Consider the following 21,809-nt stretch of genomic DNA (forward strand, 5'->3'; position numbering starts at 1 on the left):
AGCACATAACTAAAACTAAACAGTGTGTGTTGCCTCCTCTAACAGATTTTTCCAATTTAAAACTTATTTCAATTCTTGAAATCTCTACTGTACTCATCCATCAAATATCACTGAATTGAGTCACCCATTGTAATATTTTCTCTCAGCTACCTTTTTGCTTTTGTATATCAAAGTATACTTAAGTAGATAAGCAACTAAATGGAACATCCTATTTGCTCATGCACTAACATTCAAAAATTATTTTCTTTAAAAATATGGAACTAAAAACACTGATAATAAGTAATAATAAATGAGTCAAACTGTAGCCTCTATTATTTGGTTTAAAAACACTAATAAATAATTATTACCAGTTAACTGCCTGGGGAAAGACAAATTCCAACTCCAGTGTTAAAATCTTTGGACTTTCTAGATGCTGCCTCCTTACCTGGAGACTATTACCTTGGTTATAAAATGACTATATAATCTAGCTCTTGTGAGGGCTAGAAAAGATAGCAAGCTAAGGACCAAAAACATACCAGTAAACAAATAAAATGGTAATAAAACAAAATTAAACAGAACAGACATCACTAGAAAGGACTTGTTAACAGAAAGTACTGAATTACCTGTAATAAATGAGTAGGAAAAAATAAACTTAAGAATAACAGAAAAAACTCAATAGAGCATAAGTAAAGATAAACCAAAAAGATATCTGTAGGGTATGAGGAAGAATAAATTAAATAATATTTTAAAAGCATTCAATGTTGTAATGAAGAAAAATTTCCCTAACCTGTAAGAAGAACAATTTTAGATAGAAAATGTATAATGTTCCAGAAAAAAATGATACAATTGAAATCCATAATTAATTTACTGCACTTCAATATGAAAAAAGAGAATCAGACTGTTCTCAGATTTCTCCATAACCAAATTAAATTTCAGAAGATAGTAGAGCTACATATACAGATATCTGAGTAAAAGAGTATGATCCAACAATGTTATACCTAGACAAATTTGTATTTAAGTTAAAAATAATAAGAAGCTGAAGTTCCTAGACAAGCAACAGAGGAAACAGAATCTATAATCACTTTTTAAGAAATGATGTGATAATGAAATCTTACCAAATTATGATTCAAAATTAAACATTAAGAAGGAAACTGCATGCTTAAAGAGTTGGTGCCATACTTTTGATATATTTAAAGTAAAGAAATAAATCAAAGTGCCTGTGAGGATTATTGTTACAGAACAAATGTAAATGTCATGTACCTAAACCATGGAAAATAATAACGCATTACAGAACTAACTTAAAAAAGTTATATAAGTATTAGCATGGCAATGTCATTTTTAATAATTAACAATAAATCAGAAGTGAAGGTGGAAGAATATAGCCAACTGTCAGTTTTTACAACTTTGATGCAGTGACCTTCAATGCTGCCCAAAAGTTAACATGTAATTCAAATATTAATAAAATAAATTCTATGTTTTCCATAACCTTCAAGAAAAATATGGCATGAGATGAAGGACCATTTATCAGCATTTCTTCAGTTAACTTGTTTATTTTACCCCTTTAAACCAATTAATAATAACATTTTCACTATTAATAATAAAAGGTAGCAAATATTTTTTCCTTCATATATTATTTTTATCTTATCTGTATAGTGCATAGGTAGGCATCTCGTATACATATTCACATAATGTTCATAATAAGTCCTTTCAGGGTCACTGTAGTCTGCCAGGCTTTAATTTTCTTCCTTTAACTTGGATGCACGGCCTGAGCCACTCTTTTTTTTAAATTTTTATTTATTTTTATTTAAATTCAATTAATTAACATATAGTGTATTATTACTTTCAGAGGCAGAGTTCAGTGATTCATCAGTCTTATATAACACTCAGTGCTCATTACATCACATGCCTTCCTTAGTGCCCATCACCCAGTTACCCCATCCCCCCACCTACCTTCCCTTCAACAACCCTCAGCTTGTTTCCTAGAATTAAGAGTCTCTTATGGTTTGCCTCCTCTAATTTCATCTTGTTTTATTTTTTCCTCTCTTCCCCTATGATCCTGTCTTGTTTCTTAAATCCCATATATGAGTGAAATCAATATAACTGTCTTTCTCTGAATGACTTATTTCACTTAGCATAGTATCCTCTAGTTCCATCCATGTCATTGCAAATGGCAAGACTTCATTTTTTTGATGGCTGAGTAATATTCTAGTGTGTGTGTGCATGTGTGTGTGTGTGTGTGTGTGTGTGTGTGAGTGTATACACCCCACATCTTCTTTATCCTTTCATCTGTTGATGGACATCTGGGCTCTTTCCATAGTTTGGCTATTGTGGGCATTGCTGCTATAAACATTGGGGTGCATGTGCCCCTTTGGATCACTACATTTGTATCTTTGGGGTAAATACCCAGTAGTGCAATTGCTGTGTCGTAGGGTAGCTCTATTTTCAACTTCTTGAGGAACCTCCATACTGTTTTCCGGAGTGGCTGCACCAGCTTGCGTTCCCACCAACAGTGTAGGAGGGTTCCCCTTTCTCTGCATCCTCGCCAACATCTGTTTTCTGACTTGTTATGGACTTGCTCTTAATAAACATGTACTGTTTGATAAAAAAGGACTATTTTTCTTTAAAAAGTATAAAAGGAAATGCCCCATCAACACTAAAAGATAATGTAACAGTTCAGAGTAATACTCCGTCTAACATAGAGCAGCAGCCTATCTATAAATCGAAGTGAATATTAGTACATTGTAATATTAGTGCAGTTTAACTAGTAATCACTGTGCTTTTTTTCTTAGAGGTTTAAGTACATTTATCCTGCTGCATTATTAGCTTTTATATACTGTGAGCTATTGGATGAAAGATATATTATTCATTTCTGTATCCTTAAAATTTAGCAGAATCCCTGTACAAAAACACTCTCATTAAGTGATAACTGAGAGAAAAAATAGGGAAAATCTAAACCATGCATTAAAAACAATGAAACAGAAAAGGAAAGATGAGTGAAGAGACAGGAATAAAAATGATGAAATTTTAAATAGACAAACCACTATTTTTAAAATACTAGGGAAAGGGGGTGGTACCTTCAGTTCAGAACAAAGCCTTGAATGTATCTAGTACACTTATTTGTTCAACTCTATTCAATTAAACACCATCTGTTCAATAAATACTTATTGTGAACACAGCTTGTTTCTTGCAATGTGGCAGATGAATAAACTGTTTTCCTAGAAAACAAAAAAACTCATGGAAGGTTGTTTGCTTATTTTTTAAAGTACAGTATTATGTATAATATACTCTTCTTGCACATCTCAAACACACAATGAAATAAAACACTTGTAGGAATTTTCATGAAGAAAAACTGAAACCATTAAAATTTTAATTCCCATTCCCAGATCCAGTGTTCACTCTGGTATTAGTTATTTCACCTTTCTCAGATGGTTAAAAAAGGAAAGAAGAAAAAGAAACAAAAAAATATTGCTTAAGTTATTAAATATTTATGTGATAGTGAAGTAAGGGTGGAAGAAAGTACAAAGGGAAGAAAAAAAGGGAGGAAAAGAAAATAGAAGAATTCACCTCACATAAAGAGAAATTCTGGAATCAAAGACATTCTGAATAGGCACTCTTTTTTGATATGAACAATAAAAATAAACCATATACACTGGAGAAAGATTTAAATGTTTATGTACAAAGTCTTAACTCAATTACAGTAATTTCTTCCCATACTCAACAAATGTCAAGTATAGAAGCTGACGATGACACATTCCTTTCTCATTTCTTCTTCCAGTGTCCTGCTCAGAAAGAACCCTCCATTTCTTCCCCAGGGTTAAATGTGAGAGAGAGCAATGTTTTCCCCACAGTCTCACCCTAAGCACAGCTTGCCCCTCAAAGCTTAGTAGTTTGTGGTTTATACATTCAGAGACTGAGGGACACACCTGCAGGACCAACAAGAAGGTTGTCTATGGGCTGAAGTTTTTTCAAAATAAAGATAAGGTAATTTTGCAGACTCAGAATAGTGATCTTGATCTCCAAGAGGCCTTGAGGTGGGGAGAAGAAAAGGAAGCAGAAAAAGGAACAGAATAGGGAGTAGATAAGCAGGGCAAGAAAAGACACCCAACAAGAATATGACATGGTCAAGAGAAAGGAAGTCATAGCAAACACAACAGCACATTAAAAGAATGAAAAGGAACAGAAAGAATAGCACAGAGTGAGGGAAACATAGGCAGCAAGCCAAGATTTTTTTTTAATCCTAACGATAGCCATCAGTGTTTTTAAATAGAGATAGGCAATGTTCTTTTTCCAGCTCTGCAGGCCTGTAGTTTTCAGAGCTTCACACAAAATTGACTCTAAACATTCAATTTAAAAGACAAATAAGAAAGCCTGCAGTCCAAATTCAAAGATAAACCAAAAGGTCATCTCATCATTTTAAAAAATATAAAGTCCTCCAAATTTGAGGGCAATAGGTAAATCTACTTAGGTCACCTTACCTCTCTCACCACAAGGCTATTTGCTAAAATACTAGATTTTCTGATCCTCTACCAGGAAAATAGAGTACAGCAAGTGGAAAAGCATTGTAATGTTAAAAAAAAAAAAAAAAAGATAGAATGCTGTTTTTAATCCTCTGGACGCTTATAAGAAACTACACAAGTTCATTTTGCAGACATGCTTTAATGTGTGTGCAAGTGCAATTGAAAATTGCAGCAAGCTACTTAAAAGGAACCCCACTGAATGGAATTTGTTATATAACAGAGCTACTTTCAAAAGTACCGTTGTACAGGTTAGAGCTACCACCAGCCATTAGCCTTGTAGATAGTATACATGGAATCACAGAACAATATATACTAAGGATATTTAAGAATATAGTTACTGAGCAGCAATTATAGACAGAAACTGTGCCTGAGTGTGAAAAGAAGGAATATAAACACTGTCCCTGGTCCCAAGGCATTTAAAATTTAACGGCTTTACTGGAAATATAATATATCACCATAGGTACTTTATTTAGGAGGTACTGAGAAAATTGAAAAGTAGAAAAGGTAATGATTCATTTGCTTATTAACATTTAAAAAGGTTCTGCAGCATGTTTTGATGACCAGGTGCTAAGGATCTTGACCACCAAATCCAACTCCTGGTCTTGCAGACCCCCAACTTTGATTCACAAAGGGCCTAGCACACTCATATTTATTCTGCTTGCTACAGTGGGGGCAGGGCTCTCCAGAGAAACAACCAATAAGGGTAGTAGAAACTTATGGGTAGTGGATGTATTCTCTATCTTGATTGTAGTTAAGAATCTGATTTGCTAATACATATGTCAGAACTTCTCAAATTATACATTTTGATATGTGAAATTTTGTAGTCAATTATACCTTAATAAGGCTTTCTTTTTTATTCTAAGTAGATATATACACACACATATATACATATTGGTTAATATTAGAGACCACTTTCAAGGAATTGGCTCACCCAGTTTTGTGAATATTGGCAAGTCTGAAATTGGTAGGGTCAACCAGCAGACCAGCAGGCTAGAAACAGCTAGTTTCTATGTTGCAGTCTTGAAGCAGAATTCCTTTTTCAGAAACCTCAGACTTTGTTCTTAAGGCCCTCAACTGATTGGTTGAGGCCGACCCACAGTTTGGAGGCCATGTGCTTTACTTAAAATCAACTGATTCCAAATGTTAATCACATCTAAAAGAATACCTTTCCAACAACAGATATATTTCAGGGTTTAAGAAACAACTAGGCAGGGGTGCCTGGATGGCTTAGTCGTTAAGCGTCTGCCTTCAGTTCAGGTCATGATCCCAGGGTCCTGGGATCGAGCCCCTCATCGGGCTGCCTGCTCGGCAGGAAACCTGCTTCTTCCTCCTCCACTCCCCCTGCTTGTGTTCCCTCTCTCGCTGTCTCTCTCTGTCAAATAAATAAATAAAATCTTTAAAAAAAAAAAAAAAAGAAAGAAACAACTAGGCACCACAACCTAACCAAATTGACACATAATATAAACTATCAAAATAATCTTCGAAACTGTCTGATCCAGAGTTTAATTTTTTATAAATCAGGAGTTTCCCTCAGAAATTTTGCTCAATTATGACAATAAAATTCGATGTTCTAAGTATGTATTTCTATTACAGTCGCCAATTAAAACACTAGCCTAGAGAAAAAAGATATGAGGAGAGTATAAATGACATTTTCACTCCAAATTTTCCCAATCTTTCCTTACTCTTTGTTCACTCTATCTCTGTTGTAATTTCACTTAGAGAATGATATAAATACTTTGATTTTTTTTAACAACTCCACTGCTGCCTGAAAATATGGCTTTATGAGAAGATTTGATGAGCAAAGTACCTAGATATGAGCTAATTTTCTATGGGAAACAATCCAAAATAGCCAATAAAGCAAAGAGTCTCCTTGTAAAGAGTTGCAATTTTTTTTTTAAGATGCTATTTATTTATTTGAGAGAGAGAGAGAGAGAGAGAGAGCATGAGTGGGGGGAGGGGCAGAGGGGGAGGGAGAAGCAGACTCCCAGCTGAGCAAGGAGTCCAATGTGGGGCTCGATCCCAGGACCCCGGAATCATACCTGAGCGAAGGCAGACCCTCAACCGACTGGGCCACCCAGGCACTCCAGGAATCGCATAAAATTTCTTAATAAACTCACAGGATAGATGAAACAGAAAAACTGGGATGTTGTTTTTTGTGGTAAGTATTTTTATCTGAGCACTGATGGGCACAGCTTCCCTCCAAGGCAATTCTGCTGCACAACAAAGTCAGTCCACTCAGGAGAAGGTGATTTCTCACATGAGTATTCATTCAGCCATCATTATCAATGTATAAATGTTTATGAAAATTTCATGGCATATAAACCTGCTGTTTATTTTAGTCTGTCTTCAGAAAAGTCTGAGACAGTAACCTTCATATCATCAAATCCCTATTTACTCACATTCCTGATTGTACTATACGTTGCATGGGCTTTACCCAAGGTAGAACTATGGCATTCATATTCATTCATAGTTCACTTCCTCCATAAGAAAAATAAAAATAACATATGAGTGCTTTCGGTATAAATATATTAATATATTATTTTTCTTCAGATATTTTTTATGATTTTAAAATAAATTAAGCATTTGTATGGGCTCCTAATAAAAGTTAAGTTTGAAATGGTGTTGGGAAAATTGGACAGCCACATGCAGAAGAATGAAACTGGACCATTTCCTTATACCACACACAAAAATAGACTCCAAATGGTTGAAAGACCTCAATGTGAGACAGGAGTCCATCAAAATCCTAAAGGAGAACACAGGCAGCAACCTCTTTGACCTCAGCCAAAGCAACTTCTTCCTAGAAACATCGCCAAAGGCGAGGGAAGCAAGGGCAAAAATGAACTATTGGGACTTCATCAAGATAAAAAGCTTTTGCAAAGCAAAGGAAACAGTCAACAAAACCAAAAGACAACCGAGAGAATGGGAGAAGATATTTGCAAATGACATATCAGATAAAGGGCTAGTATCCAAAATCTATAAAGAACTCATCAAACTCAACACCCAAAGAACAAAGAACCCAATCAAGAAATGGGCAGAAGGCATGAACAGACATTTTTCCAAAGAAGACATCCAAATGGCCAACAGACACATGAAAAAGGATTGGTATAATAAAGAATATTAAAGAAAAAAATAAACTTTGTCAAACAATGCAGACCCCTTTAGAAAATAAAAGTTGGAAGAAGAGGAGGAAGAAGAAAATAAATGCTCTAACTACAGGAGCAATAAAGTGATACAGATTAAAACTGCCCGTTTACACAATTTCTGGATGGAATAAAGGATATGCACAGTAGGACCAGCGAAGGTACTCTATGACCAGGTGATTTTGTTTGAAGTGATTTGGGAAGTCATATATCTAACTCAACAGACAACAGTTGGCACCACTCCCTGGAAAATGTCAGATGATGTATCTCATGACTATAAACTCAATTCTAAGTTTGAATATTTCAGAAAGTTTCAGAAGCATACTACTGGAGAGTTTCTCGAAATCATGATAATTATATTAGCAAAATAATGATAATGATCAGCACTTCTCCCAAGTAGGTAGAGTTACTTCCCACCACTTTGAATTTTTGAAACTCAAAGACCTTACCAATCAAGAATAACCCTTATATGTCAAAATCCCCGATTAAATTTTTAGAGAAGGTTATATAGGAAGAGAACCAATAGGTTTCTTTGAATTTTAATTGCTTTGCTTTTATTCTTTCCTAAAAGAGTCTTCATATAGCTGTATTAAATTTTCCTGGGAGCCAATCTTTGGAGAATGCCTTTCTTATATATCCATTTACTTTGGAAAGGAAATAAAACTCAATTTACATGTCTAGTTATACCTCTATGGTGGATCCTCTTGAACTTATCTCACTTGCTCTTAGAAACCAGGAGGGAGGTCTGTGGGTAGGACTAGAACAGACAGAACATGGGCTGATATAGGATGAGTGGATGAGGGGCTAGGGCATTACATACCCCTTCCTCACCTGACGATTATTAAACTTTTAGAAGATTAAAATGGCCTAGATAAAGACTTTAATAAAGTGAAAATTACACAAATGACTGGCTTTAGAGATTTTCTATAGAAATGAGAATATCACTTAGAGTTTCAATAGTTCAAAATGGGCATTATTTGTAAAAATTTTCACGTTAACTAGTTGATTATAGCTCTTTTCTCTTTATTTAGGTTATCAGTATTCTGATCATAGGAAAAACAGGCTAGGGATAGAATGAACAAAGAAGAACAGGGCACAGGGAATCATAGCAAACCAACAGAAGAGGGGACATACAAGAAAGGCAGCTAAAAATAATTTATGCATTATATGTACTTTTCACCTGGAACATGTGACCTTATGCTGAGTGGTCAAAGCCATAGAATAAATATAATTCATCATCCTAAAGTGTTGATCTCACCCCAAAATTTTGGAGGTAAAGATAAATAATTTAACCAATTAATTCAACTATTTAAATGTGAAAGCAAAAGTAATCTATAGATGTAATGCAGTTTTTATCTTTTTTTTTTTAAAAAATTTTATTTATTTATTTGAGAGAGAGAGCATGAGCAGGGGGAAGAGACAGAGGGAGAGGGAGAAACAGACTCCCTCGTGAGCAGGGAGCCCTATGTGGGACTCGATCTCAAGACCCTGAGATCATGACCCGAGCCAAAGGCAGACGCTTAACCGACTGAGCCACAGTTTTTATCAAAATCCCCAAATCCCTTCTATAGAAATAGAAAGAATAATTCTAGTATTCCTATGGAGCCAGAAAAGACCTCAAATAGCCAAAACAATCTTTAAAAAGAAGAACAAAGCAGGCTGCCTGGGTGGCTCAGTAAGTTAAGTATCTGCCTTTGGCTCAGGTCATCTTCCCAGGGTTCTGGGATCAAGCCCCATGTCAGGCTCCCTGCCCAGCAGGGAGTCTGCTTCTCCCTCTCCCTCTGCCTGCCACTCCCCCTGCTTTTGTGCTCTCTTACTTTCTCTTTCACTGTCTCTCCCTCTCTCTCTCTCTCCCTATCAAATAATAAAAAATTTAAAAAAAAGAACAAAGCTCGGTACATCACATTTCCTCATTTCACAATATATTACAAAGCTACAGTAATTCAAACAGTATGATGCACATGTCTACATAAATGTTCAGAGCCATTTATTAATAATAGCCCCAAATTAGAAATAACCCAAATGCTCATCAGCAGGTGAATATATAAACAAAATATGGTATATCCATACAATAGAATACTACTCAGCAATAAAAGGAATGAACTAATATACATTATACAGATGAATCTCAGAGCAGTCCCACTAGAAAATTCAAACTGATCTATAGTGACAGAAAGCAAATCAGTGGTTCTGTGGGGTCAAGGTGAAAGAAGGGATGAACCGCAAGGGGGTATGAAAAACCTTTGATATGATGGAAATGTTTTATATCATGATTGTAATGGAGGCTTCGTGAGTGTACACTTATATCAAAACTAATCAAATTACACATTTAAGATGAATAGTTCAGTCTCAAGTAATACTGCAAGGTTACTTTAAAAAAAGAAAAACTATGGTACTGGCAATAAAAGCACATACAAACTAATGGAACAGATCCCAGAAGTAAATCCATGCATATACAGTCAACTGATCTTCGACAAGGGTGCTAAGCTTACACAATGAAGAAAGGATAGTCTCTTTAACAAATGGTGTTAGGAAAACTGGGTATCACATGCAAAATAATAAAACTGGATCCTTATATTATGCAATACACAAAAATCAACTCAGAACAGATAAAATATTTCAATGCAAGATCTGAATATACTCCTGAATAAACTCCTGAATATAATACTCCTAGAGAAAAAAAAAAAACACAGAAGAAAAGCTTATTTATATTGGTCTTGACAAAAACCTCATGGATGTGACATGAAAAGCATATGTAACAAAAGCAAAAATAGATCAGAAGGACTAAATCAAATTGAAAAGCTTCTGCACAGCAAATTATTTGCAAACCAAAAATCTGATGAGGGGTTAATTTCCAAAATATATAAGAACTCCTGCAACTCAACAGCAAAATATTAATAATCCAATTAAAATGTCAGCATCGCACTTAAATATACATTTTTTCAAAGATGACACAAATGGCCCACATGTATATGAAAAGATGCTTAGCATCATTAATAATCACAAAAACACAAATCAAAACCATGATAATACCTCACACCTGTTGGGATGACTATTAAAAAAAAAGATAAATGTTGGCAAGGATGTCAAAAATTGGAATCCTTACATACTATTGATGGAAATGCTTGTGCAGCCAATGTGAAAAACGGTATTTTTTCCAAAGTACTTTTTTCCTCAAAAATTAAAAATTGAGGGGCACCTGGGTGGCTCAGTTGGTTAAACATTCACCTTTGCCTTAGGTCATGATCCCAGGGTCCTGGGATCAAGCCCCGCATCAGGCTCCTTGCTCAGTGGGGACCCTGCTTCTCCCTCTCCCTCTGCCTGCTGCTCCCCCTGCTTGTGCTCTCTCTCTGTCAAACAAATAAATAAAATCCTTAAAAAATTTAAAAATATAACTACCACATGATCCACCAATCCAACTTCTGAGTATCCAAAAGAAATAAAATCATGATCTTCTTTTTTAAGATTTTATTTATTTATTTGAAGGGGGGGAGAGAGAGAGCACAAGCAGGGGGAGGGGCAGAGGAAGAGGGAAGCAGACTTCCTGCTAAGCAGGGGCAGAGGGAGAGGGAAGCCCCAATGTGGGGCTCGATCTCAGGACCCTGAGATTATGACCTGAGCCAAAGGGAGATGCTTTAACCAACTGAGCCACCCAGGAGCCTCTAAAATCATGATCTTAAGGAGATATTACCCTTATGATCATTGAGGCGCTATTCACAATAGCCAAGATGTTGAAAACAACTTAAATGTCCATTGGTGGATGAATGAATAAAAAAAAAGTACGGCATACACATACAACAGAATACTACTCAGCCTTAAAAAAAGAAGGAAATCCTGCCATATGCAACAACATGTATAAAACTTGAGGACATTATGCTCGGTGTAAATTTGTCAGTCACAGAAAGACAAATGTTGCATGATTTCACTTATATCAGGTATCTAAAAACTCATAGAATCAAAGAATAGAATGTTGGTTGCCAATTATGAGGAGGAGGGAATGGGGAGTTGCATATGAATGTGTCTAAAATTTCAGCTAAACAAAATGAGTAAATTCTAGAGATCTACTATGCCAATGTTGTACCTATAGATAATGATACTGTATTATATACCAAAAAAAACACTGTTAAGAAGTAGATTTCATGTGAAGTACTTTTACTATTGTGCGTGTGTCTACATATATGTATATATGTATATATATGCGCAAGTCTCTACAGGCATCACTCAACATTGTCTACTGTTTATTTCACACACAAAAGATAGAGAAGGAGTGAGGGAGAAAGGAAAAGATAGAAGGGAGGCATGGATGGAAGGGAAGGGAGGGAGAGAAGGAAGGAAAGAAAGAAGGGAGGGAAGGGAAGAAGAAGGAAGGAAAAAAGAAATAGAAACAGAAAAGAAGCTTCATAAGTTTATAAGAAATAGCTACATATCCAAACTGGCATTTTTGAGAACTAAATGAAATACAGATCACTTCACGAGGCATCAATTTTTTAGCTACTCCAGTGCAGTGAGTTGCATTATTACCTGGCCAGCTTTTCTCAGTACTTTTACATGGTGCCAAAGGAACTGTTAGCTTTGCCTAAAAGTGTTCATTTGCTACCCAGTGATGACAATTACCTGTCTCCTCCTCTTTCATAGACTCTTAATCTCCAAACTGAAAATGCTGTCAGCCAAATTTATAGATATCCTTATTTGAGGCAAGGACATCAAATCTAGAGAGTATGTTGAGCAGAGAGAGTATGGCAGCAAACCAAGCCCATGACACAGAAAGTAAATAACACAGAAAAGAGCCCAACAGCCATCAAAGTCAAATGAGGGTTGCCAAGGAGTGGCTGCCTGATCAAATGCAATGGGCCAGGCTCCAGGGATCAGGTTAAAATTAAATGATTAACCCACAGGGTTGGAAGACTCACTGGGACACCAGCTAGAATTCCAGTGATGTAGAGGGATCCCCACAGACCGAAGCAGCTGCTGCTTCTGCTACGAGCCTGATGCCAGCAACACACAGGCTGAATTCACTTCTATTTCCTCAGCTTCTAATTAACACTATGAAACATTTGTATTTTTACCCCATGTTCCATCAAAACATAGACACTTTCCTGAAGTGTCATCATAAATACGCTTTGAATTTTTCAATATGATGCTCTCAGCCACCTAAATCTCTCTCCCCTATGGAGAGGAGTTGAATCCAGTCCATTTCAGGCTACCTTCTTCACACAGCTGAGTAAAATGTACTTGGAACCCTGTCTCCTCCTCCCGGCATGGAGATAAACACCTTTGCTCCCAGCTACCTACTCAGTGACCTTTTGGAAGAGTGGGGGACATCAGGCCTAATCCTCCCTTTTGCTTCCCAAGTCTTAATGCTCTGAGTGTTTCATCTCATGCTGTTCTCCCCCCTTCTCTAAGACTATGTTTCTGGCCTATACAAAAGCATATGCTTGTACAGTAGTTCGTAGTTTACAAAGTGGCATCACCTTATTGTCTTATTTCTGCTGTAAGTTAGAAAGTGGTTGTTATTCTCACTGTAGATATGAGGAAAGGAGACTCAAAACATTAACAGACTTCCTCAAGGGCACACAGTTAATAATAGAAAAGCAATTTTGTGGTCCCAAGGCTGATGTCTGCATCATCAGACTGGCTCTTGCTTTATGTAAAGTGACCCCCTCTTGAGAATATAAGTTAAAGGGCTAGGGCACTTAATTCAGTACAATTCACATAATATATGATCAATAATTTTCTGTAGATTGTCTGAATTACCATTCTTAAAACAGTATAACACAGCTGAAGAATTCATTCCTTAAGATGAATAAATATAAAATTTAAGTTCAAATCACTTAAGTGAGTTTGATTAGAAGAAACCATAGTATCAGTATCAGAGAAATGGAGAACATTTGCCTTTCCTTTTCTTTTAATTGAAACTATATCATCAGTACCCTGATGTCTTAAGAAACCAAACACCATTAACAGAATGTCTTCAAGTCCATTTATTCAGCAAACATTTATCTAGGTGCACCTACTAGGTATACACACAATAAAAGCCTGTATACGGACAGATGTTTCTACAACAATGAAAGATCTGACAAAGAGCAAGTCCTGCTTCCTGCCCTTGAGAGGCATGAACAAGGGAAATGGGACTAGCACTTAGTATTTATCTAACACATGCAAGATACTATGTTGATCAGTTTATAGACTTTATTTCACTTTACAGATCAAAAACTTGAGCACATGAAGTTAAGCAATCAGCCCAAATTTCCCAGTAAGAGTCAAAATGGATTTAAATCAAAGTATACTTGAAGCAAAACAAAACAACAGAACCTGGTCAAACATGCCTACTGGTTCCTTGACTCAAGTTATTTATTTTTTTAATCTTCTCCTCAAATTAATTTCCTCCATAATGAATCCAAAAGCCCATAAACATTCCCCAAACAAATTAGCAAGGGTCACCAAACTAGAGGAACAAGAAATCATCCCCTAATATGTATAAAAAAGAGATACCTCTACTGGTGCTATTGCAACTGACAATCAGAACACAACTCAATCTGAAATGCTACATGAAAAAGGGAAGATAGTCATTCTCCAGTATCTCTAGTCTATGCATCAAAGGAAGTATTATGGCAGGAAGTGGATGAGATAAGAAGGAGAACAGTGCAAAAAAAGATGTGCATAGAGATAAGGTAGAAAGGACAGCCAAGCACATCATCCTAGGAGCTCCCTATCTCTTTATTACAACACAGTAACCTTGTCATGACAATATCAATGCTTGTGTAGTTGCCACATGGAAACCACCAAAAATACAGCCATATCCCATTAATCTCAAAGAGTATCTGCACCTATTGCTCATATCGCAAATACTGACTTAGCAGCTATGCATGTGAAAATAAAACTTTAAGACTTGGAAAAACAGCAATAATTCACTTAATCATTCTGACAAAAATTTTGGCTTGTATGTTTTACTTTTTTCCCTCTACAAATAAATGCAAATGATTTCTACTAAAGAAAGCAAGTGATTTTTTTGTTGTTGCTTGTTTTTTTGTTTTTTGCCTTAAGTAATGCATGGCTATTAATAATTTGGTGGCTTACATTTGGTTAATCAATTAAACAACCATAAAGTAATTTTGCTTTTTAAAAGAGCTTCTCTGACATATTCAGGGCTCATGAGCTCTCTTGCTCTCATGATACACCACATGTATGGCTATCCACAGAGAAATCCCCTGTGAAAGAGATCCAGAAAATAGCTGAGCAACTCCTACACATCAGACAAATGACAAATTCCCAAATAGAAACGGGTAGGAAAGGCTGAGACACACTCTCAGTATAAACCCCAAACACAGTGCTATACCATCAAGATGGATCCCCAACTCCTAGCTTCTCCCTGAAAAGTAAAGGGTTTGGACCCCACATCTATCGCCTCAACTTTCAAGACTTTGACTGGAGGGATAGGCTTCCAAACATCTAGCTCTGAAAGCCAACAGTTAAAGTCAAAGAGTGTTACAAAAGACAAAGAAGGTCATTATATAATCATAAAGGGGTCAATTCATCAAGAGGATATAATAATTACAAATATTTACATACCCAAAATAGAATCACCTAAATATATAAAGCAAATATTCACAGATCTGAAGAGAGAAATACACAGCAATACAACAATCACAGGAAACTTCCAGATGCCACTTTCAACAATAGATTATCCAGACAGAAAATTAATAATCAGTTACACATTTGATCAGATGGACCCCAACAGACATATACAAAACATTCCATCCAAAGTAGCAGAATACACATTCTTCTCAAGTGCACATGGAACATTTCCCAGGATAGATCATATGTTAGTCCACAAAATAAGTCATAAATTCAAGAAGATTAAAATTACATCAAACATCTTTTTGGAACACAATGGTATGAAACTAGAAATCAATTATAAGAAGTAAACTGGACAATTCACAAATATTTGGAAATTAAACAGCAAGCTCCTGAAAAACTAATGGGCCAAAGAAAGAATCAAAGAAAAGGCAAAAAATCTCTTGAGAAAAATGGAAACACAACTTAAGAAAATCTGTGGAATGCAGCACAAGAAGTTCTAAAAGGGAGGCTAATATTGATTAACACCTACATTAAGAAAAAATAAAGATCTCAAATAAATAACCTGACTTTATACCTCAAGGAAATAGAAAAAGGAGAAAAACTGAAGCCCAAAGTTAGCAGAAGGAAGGAAATACAAAGATCAGAGCAAAACTAAATGAAATGCGGACAAAAAGATAATAAAAAAAATCAATGAAACTGAGGGCTGTTTTTTTTTAAGATTAACAAAATATAGAAACCTTCAGCTAGACTAGCAAGACATAAAAGAGGTCAGAAATAAATAAAATTATAAATGAAAAAAGAGATATTACAACTGATACCTATGTATACACAAATACATAGGATCATAAAAAACTTCAATGAACAATTATACACCAACAAATTGGGCAACCTACAAGAAACATATAAATTCCTAGGCATATAGAAACCACCAAGACAAAGTCATGAATAAATAGAAAACCTGAACAAATTTAGTCTAATAGTATAAAGATGAATTGGTAATCAAAAACCTCCCAACAAAGAAAAGTTCAAGACCAGATGGCTTCACTGGTGAATTCTACCAAACATTTAAAGAAGAACTAATACCAATCCATCTCAAACTTTTTCAAAAATAGAACAGAACACTTCCAAACTCACTTTACAAGGGCAGCATTAACCTTATACCAAAGCCAGAGAAGGACATGACAAGAAAATTACAGGACAATATCCCTGATGAACACAGATACAAAAGCCCTCAACAAAATATTACCAACCAAATTTAACAATACATTTAAAGGATCATATACCATGATCAAGTGGGATTTATTCCTGAGATGCAAGGATGTTTCAACAACTGCAAATGAATAAATACGATAAACGATATTAACAAAATTAAGGATAAAATCATATCAACATCTCAAGAAATGCAGAAAAAACATTTCACAAAATTCAACAAACTGTCATCATAAAAACTTTCAACAAACTTGGTATAGAGGGAACACACCTAAACATAATAAAGGCCATATATGACAAGCCCCCAGATAACATCATACTGAACAGTGAAATGCTGAAAGTCCTCTAAAATCAGGAACAAGACAAGAATGTCCACTCTCACCACTTTTATTCAACATAGTACTGGAAATCCTAGTGAGCAATTAGTTAAGAAAAGGAAATAAAAGCCATCCAAATAAGAAAGAAAGAAGTAAAATTGTCTCTACTTATAAATGACATGATATTATATGTAGAAAATCCTAAGGACTCCATCAAAACATTGTTTTTAGAATAAATGAAGTCAATAAATTTGCAGGATACAAAATGTGTTTCTATACACCAATAAACCATCAGAAAGAGAAATGAAAAACATTCCATTTACAACAGCATCAAAAGAATAAAATACTTAGGAAGAAATTCAACAAAAGAGGTGAAAGATCTGTACTGAAAACTGTAAGACTCTAATGAAAGGAACTGAAGAGGAACCATATAAATGCAAAGACATTCTATGTTCATTAACTGGAAGGATTAACATTATAAAAATATAAAATAATATTCATAACACTCAAAGTATTCTATAGATTCAATAATCATTTCAAAATTCTAATAGTATTTTTCATGGAAACAGAAAAAATCCTGAATTTTTTTATGAAAGCACAAAGGATCCTTAACAGCCAACAATCTTGAGAAAAAAGAATAAAGTTAGAGGCATCACACTTCCTGATTTCAAACTATATTACAAAGCTATAGTAATCAAAACAGCATGGTATTGGCATAAAAAGAGACACACAGATCAACAGAAAAGAATAGAGATAAGCCCATGCATACATATATGGCCGATTAATTTGTGACAAAAGAGACAAGAATATAAAATGGGGGAAGAGCAGTCTCCTCAATAAATAGTGGTGGCAAAACTGAGTAGCCAGATGCAAGAGAATGAAACTAGACTTACAGTTTTCATTTTCATAGACAGCCAAAAAACAATTCCAGAGATAATTTAATGATGCACCATTAATTAAATACACTATGCTTGTATAAGGTAGAGAGAAATTATAAAATCTGTTCTCAACTTTTTTAGCCTTAATTTATTGAAAGCATACCTCTGCCTTTTCAAAGATTATTTTTATGAAAAGATTTGGTAGCAGTTCCCAACAGGAGACAGTCATGCAATAATTCATTGTAATACTATTCCACTAGAAAAAGTGATTCCATTACTCTGTGTTTTCTTGGGTCTGGCCATGAACCAGAAATATATATATATATAATATATATATCAAAATATATATATATATATTTTTAATTATGTTCAGCTCTAAAAATGAAAGAGTCTTCCCAAAGGCAGAGAAATTTTGAGAGAGCAACATTCACCAGTCTGGCTGCAAACATCGCTCTCTATAAACAAATCTGACAAATAAACATGGTCTCTAAGCTACCTACTTCCCTGTCCATCTGTTTGTATGGCAGGGTGCCCTCACTCGAAGGGTATTGCCAATTTTACTTTGGAAAAAAATACAGTCACAATGAGGTAAAATAAATTGCTCCTGGAGAATTTGAATTGTTTAGACCTGCATGTTCAGTTTTGATTTTGGTTTTATTTAGTTTCATTTTTGCTCCTGAATCTCCTTAGCCAGAGGAGAGGGCATGCTAAATGAATCCTCAAATAATATGGAGAGGGAAGACTCAGAACAAAATAACCGGCTATCTCCTCATTAAAACTGGCAATGTGTGAAATTACAAGCATCATTTTATCAATGAGAAGGTCATTCTCAGCATCACCATCCACATTTCCTAACTGATTCTCCTTATTAAAAAAAAAAAGCTTAAAAAAAGAAATGAGAATGAGATGAAGGGAGTCCAAGCCTTGCTTCACAGAACATTTTGCAATTAGAGATTAGGTAATTGAAGAACAGACTAGTAGTGAGCCTATGAGATACAGACATCAACCAGCGGGCACCTTCATTCAAATGAAATCCCTTAAAAGACATCACCGTCCAATCTAGCATTAACAGAGCAATAAAAATGATCTTAGGGCACCTGGGTGGCTCAGTTGGTTAAGCGAATGCCTTCGGCTCAGGTCATGATCCTGGAGTCCCGGGATCGAGTCCCGCATTGGGCTCCCTGCTCTGCAGGGAGTCTGCTCCTCCTTCTGACCCTCCCCCCTCTCATGTGCTCTCTCTCTCATTCTCTCTCTCTCAGATAAATAAATAAATAAATAAATAAATAAATAAATAAATAAATAAATAAATGATCTTAACCACAAACCTTTTTATAATATTGTTTTGGATTCACACTTTTTTTTTTCCCAAGAAGCTCAAGTACCTGGATAATAAGCAATGAACTACAATTGTTAGTAGGTTATTAAATTGAATTGACTTTGCTTTTTGTTTTTTCTTTACTTTCAGTAATTTTTTTGTCTTCTTCAAAAAAAACAATCAAAGTCAAATATACTCTTTCTATAGTATTTTGTTTATCCTTATGGTAGGATTATAGAAGATTGGCATTACTTTGTATAGTCTCAATAATGAGACACAGAACTAATAATTTCCACTACTAGTCTTTGTTCTCAGAGATGTGGGAGATCATGGGCTAACAGCAGGCCAAACTTTACTGCTCTTACATTAAAATAATTTTGCCTAAAGTAAAGTTCCTAATATCTTTTGCATCTATAATCTACATTGTAAAGAAAAAATATACCTTGCTTCCCTTATACTGTATACTTCTTAATCAAGGCTTTTTTTTTTCCTCAGGGTAGATATGTGATATCTTACTTAGAGATACTCTGAGATAGGATTTTACCACTTAATTTCTTTGCCTAATACAACCATTTAATATCTGATCATATATGTAATATACTTTATGTAGAGTCACATGTAGACTTTTTAAATAAATATCTCTATCTAAATGTTAAAATCTTTTTGTCAATGTAGTTTTTATAAATTGGCAAATTTGTAAAGAATCACGGCACACTCTGCATCAATCCATCCATCCATCCATCCATCCATCCATCCATCCATCCATCCATCCATGCATTCAATTCACATTCATTAAACCCTGTGTCAGGAACTGTAATGTGCATCTTCCCAGTAAGCAGCACTGATCTGTAGAGAGATAAGAATGACATTAGTGAAGGGCTAGTGACCCAAGAGAGTTTAGAAAGATTAAAAAAAGTAGCTAGATGCCTGAAAAGGTGAAGACAGTATAAATGTGTTCCAGAACCCAAGGGCAGAAACTCAAGGACAAAACTGAGGAAATTCTCAATTTGCTTTTATAATGGTTTTCCTCCTATTGTAAAAAGAGAACAAGAGATGAAGACAGCACCAACACTCATTGGTTTATAGCTGTGCCTAGAAAGAGTTAAAAGAAGCACTTGTCTAATGGCTTTTATTTGCCCAATGAAGTATGATGTAAGGACATCAACTAAAGCAATATGGGAAAAGAGGTGGGAATTTTGGAGGGTAAAGAAAAAGATATGAAAAAGTTTGTGATAAGAGGAAAAGTGAATTAATATAGAAAAATAATGGGATCTGCAAGGAGCTCAGAAAATTCCACATTAGGGAACGCACGTAGATCAGGACTTACATGTTGGGAAAACCACCTGTAGAACCAAAAAAAGTTAGGTCCATTTTGTGGGAAGAAAACAGCCTCAGGGGAAAGGGTCTAGATTTCTGGATAGAAGGCAGTGTCGTATCAACCTTCATGTTCTTTTGACTTTCCACTCTATTGCCCTAGATGGATCACTGCAGGTCCCACTTGATAGGGGGAAGAAAAATGGTAGTACTTGCCCCCTGCTAAGTGTTCCTTAAGTGGTAGCATCATGACAATACACCAGAGCTCGAGTCTATGGGAGAGAGGATAATGAACGGGAGCATGAGTTGATTCTGACCCATCCCCCTGCTTCAGTTCCTTCACTCTCTCCTCCTCCCACTACCTCATTACCAAGGATTAGATATTTTCCACTGTGGAGGGAGCACTTAGAAAAAGTACAATTCTCACAAATGGAGGTAAGAGGAAGACCTCTGAGGATTAAGATGGAAAAGTAGTCCATCTTCTCACCCACAGTTTTCCTCCTTTTCACCCCAGATACTCATTTATAGTCAGTGGACTAGTCACAAACTAGACTCTGGGATTTCACCCCTCTCTAAGACATTACCACACAAAGCAGCCGTTATTGGAAGTAACTGTGCATTCCTTGGGATAAATACCAAAATATCTGTGGATCATGACTACCATGAAAGAGACAACTAACTGAACAACTGACCAACACACCCTAACCTTCCCCTCAGCTTGTACTAACGTTAGACAGGCTTCTTCCTGACTCTAGGCCCCAACCTCCCCTTTTCTCAGAGGAATTACTTCAGAAAGCTTTTAATTCTAAGTTCTTTCTCTTCCCCTTTAAATTATAAATCTTTTTTTTTTCAAGTTGACTGACAGTTTTACAACCCAGGAATATTTCCTTTAAGGACTTGGGATTTGAAACATAATTATAAAGGATGACAGTGCCCCTATTTCCCAGTTTCTGTGGGAGGGTAAGAGCTTAACTTCAGGGTATACCATGCTCCAAGTTGCAAAACTCTCTCCTGTCATAAAGATACCAGAATGTTTACTTTTCCTTTGGGTAAAGACAATTAACAAACGCAAAGGCCTAAGATTCCCCTCTTCATCCTAGTTCTTAAAATCTCTTCTACATTTTATTTTAGTGGAAATGAGTTCACAGTGTGTTTGGTCTCTCTCCCTTATTGTAATAGCATTAAATAAGTGTTCCTTGGGGCGCCTGGGTGGCTCAGTAGTTAAGCGTCTGCCTTCGGCTCAGGTCATGATCCCAGGGTCCTGGGATCGAGCCCCGCACTGGGCTCCCTGCTCAGCGGGAAGCCTGCTTCTCCCTCTCCCACTCCCCCTGCTTGTGTTCCTGCTCTCGCGATCTCTCCCTCTGTCAAATAAATAAATAAAATCTTTAATAAATAAATAAATAAATAAATAAATAAATAAATAAAGAGTTCCTTGCCTACTTCACATAGTCCAGTGCAATTTTAGCTTTGACATAACCTGTGGCAAAATAAGTAGGATTGATAAACCAGAGAGTGTAGAATTTGAATAAGCATAAAAGTAAATTTAGGGGTGCCTGGGTGGC

The sequence above is a fragment of the Mirounga angustirostris genome, unplaced genomic scaffold (genome assembly GCF_029215605.1).
Source record: "Mirounga angustirostris isolate CCGP_5_RB_7025 unplaced genomic scaffold, mMirAng1.0.hap1 SCAF_12, whole genome shotgun sequence".
NCBI lineage: Eukaryota > Metazoa > Chordata > Mammalia > Carnivora > Phocidae > Mirounga > Mirounga angustirostris.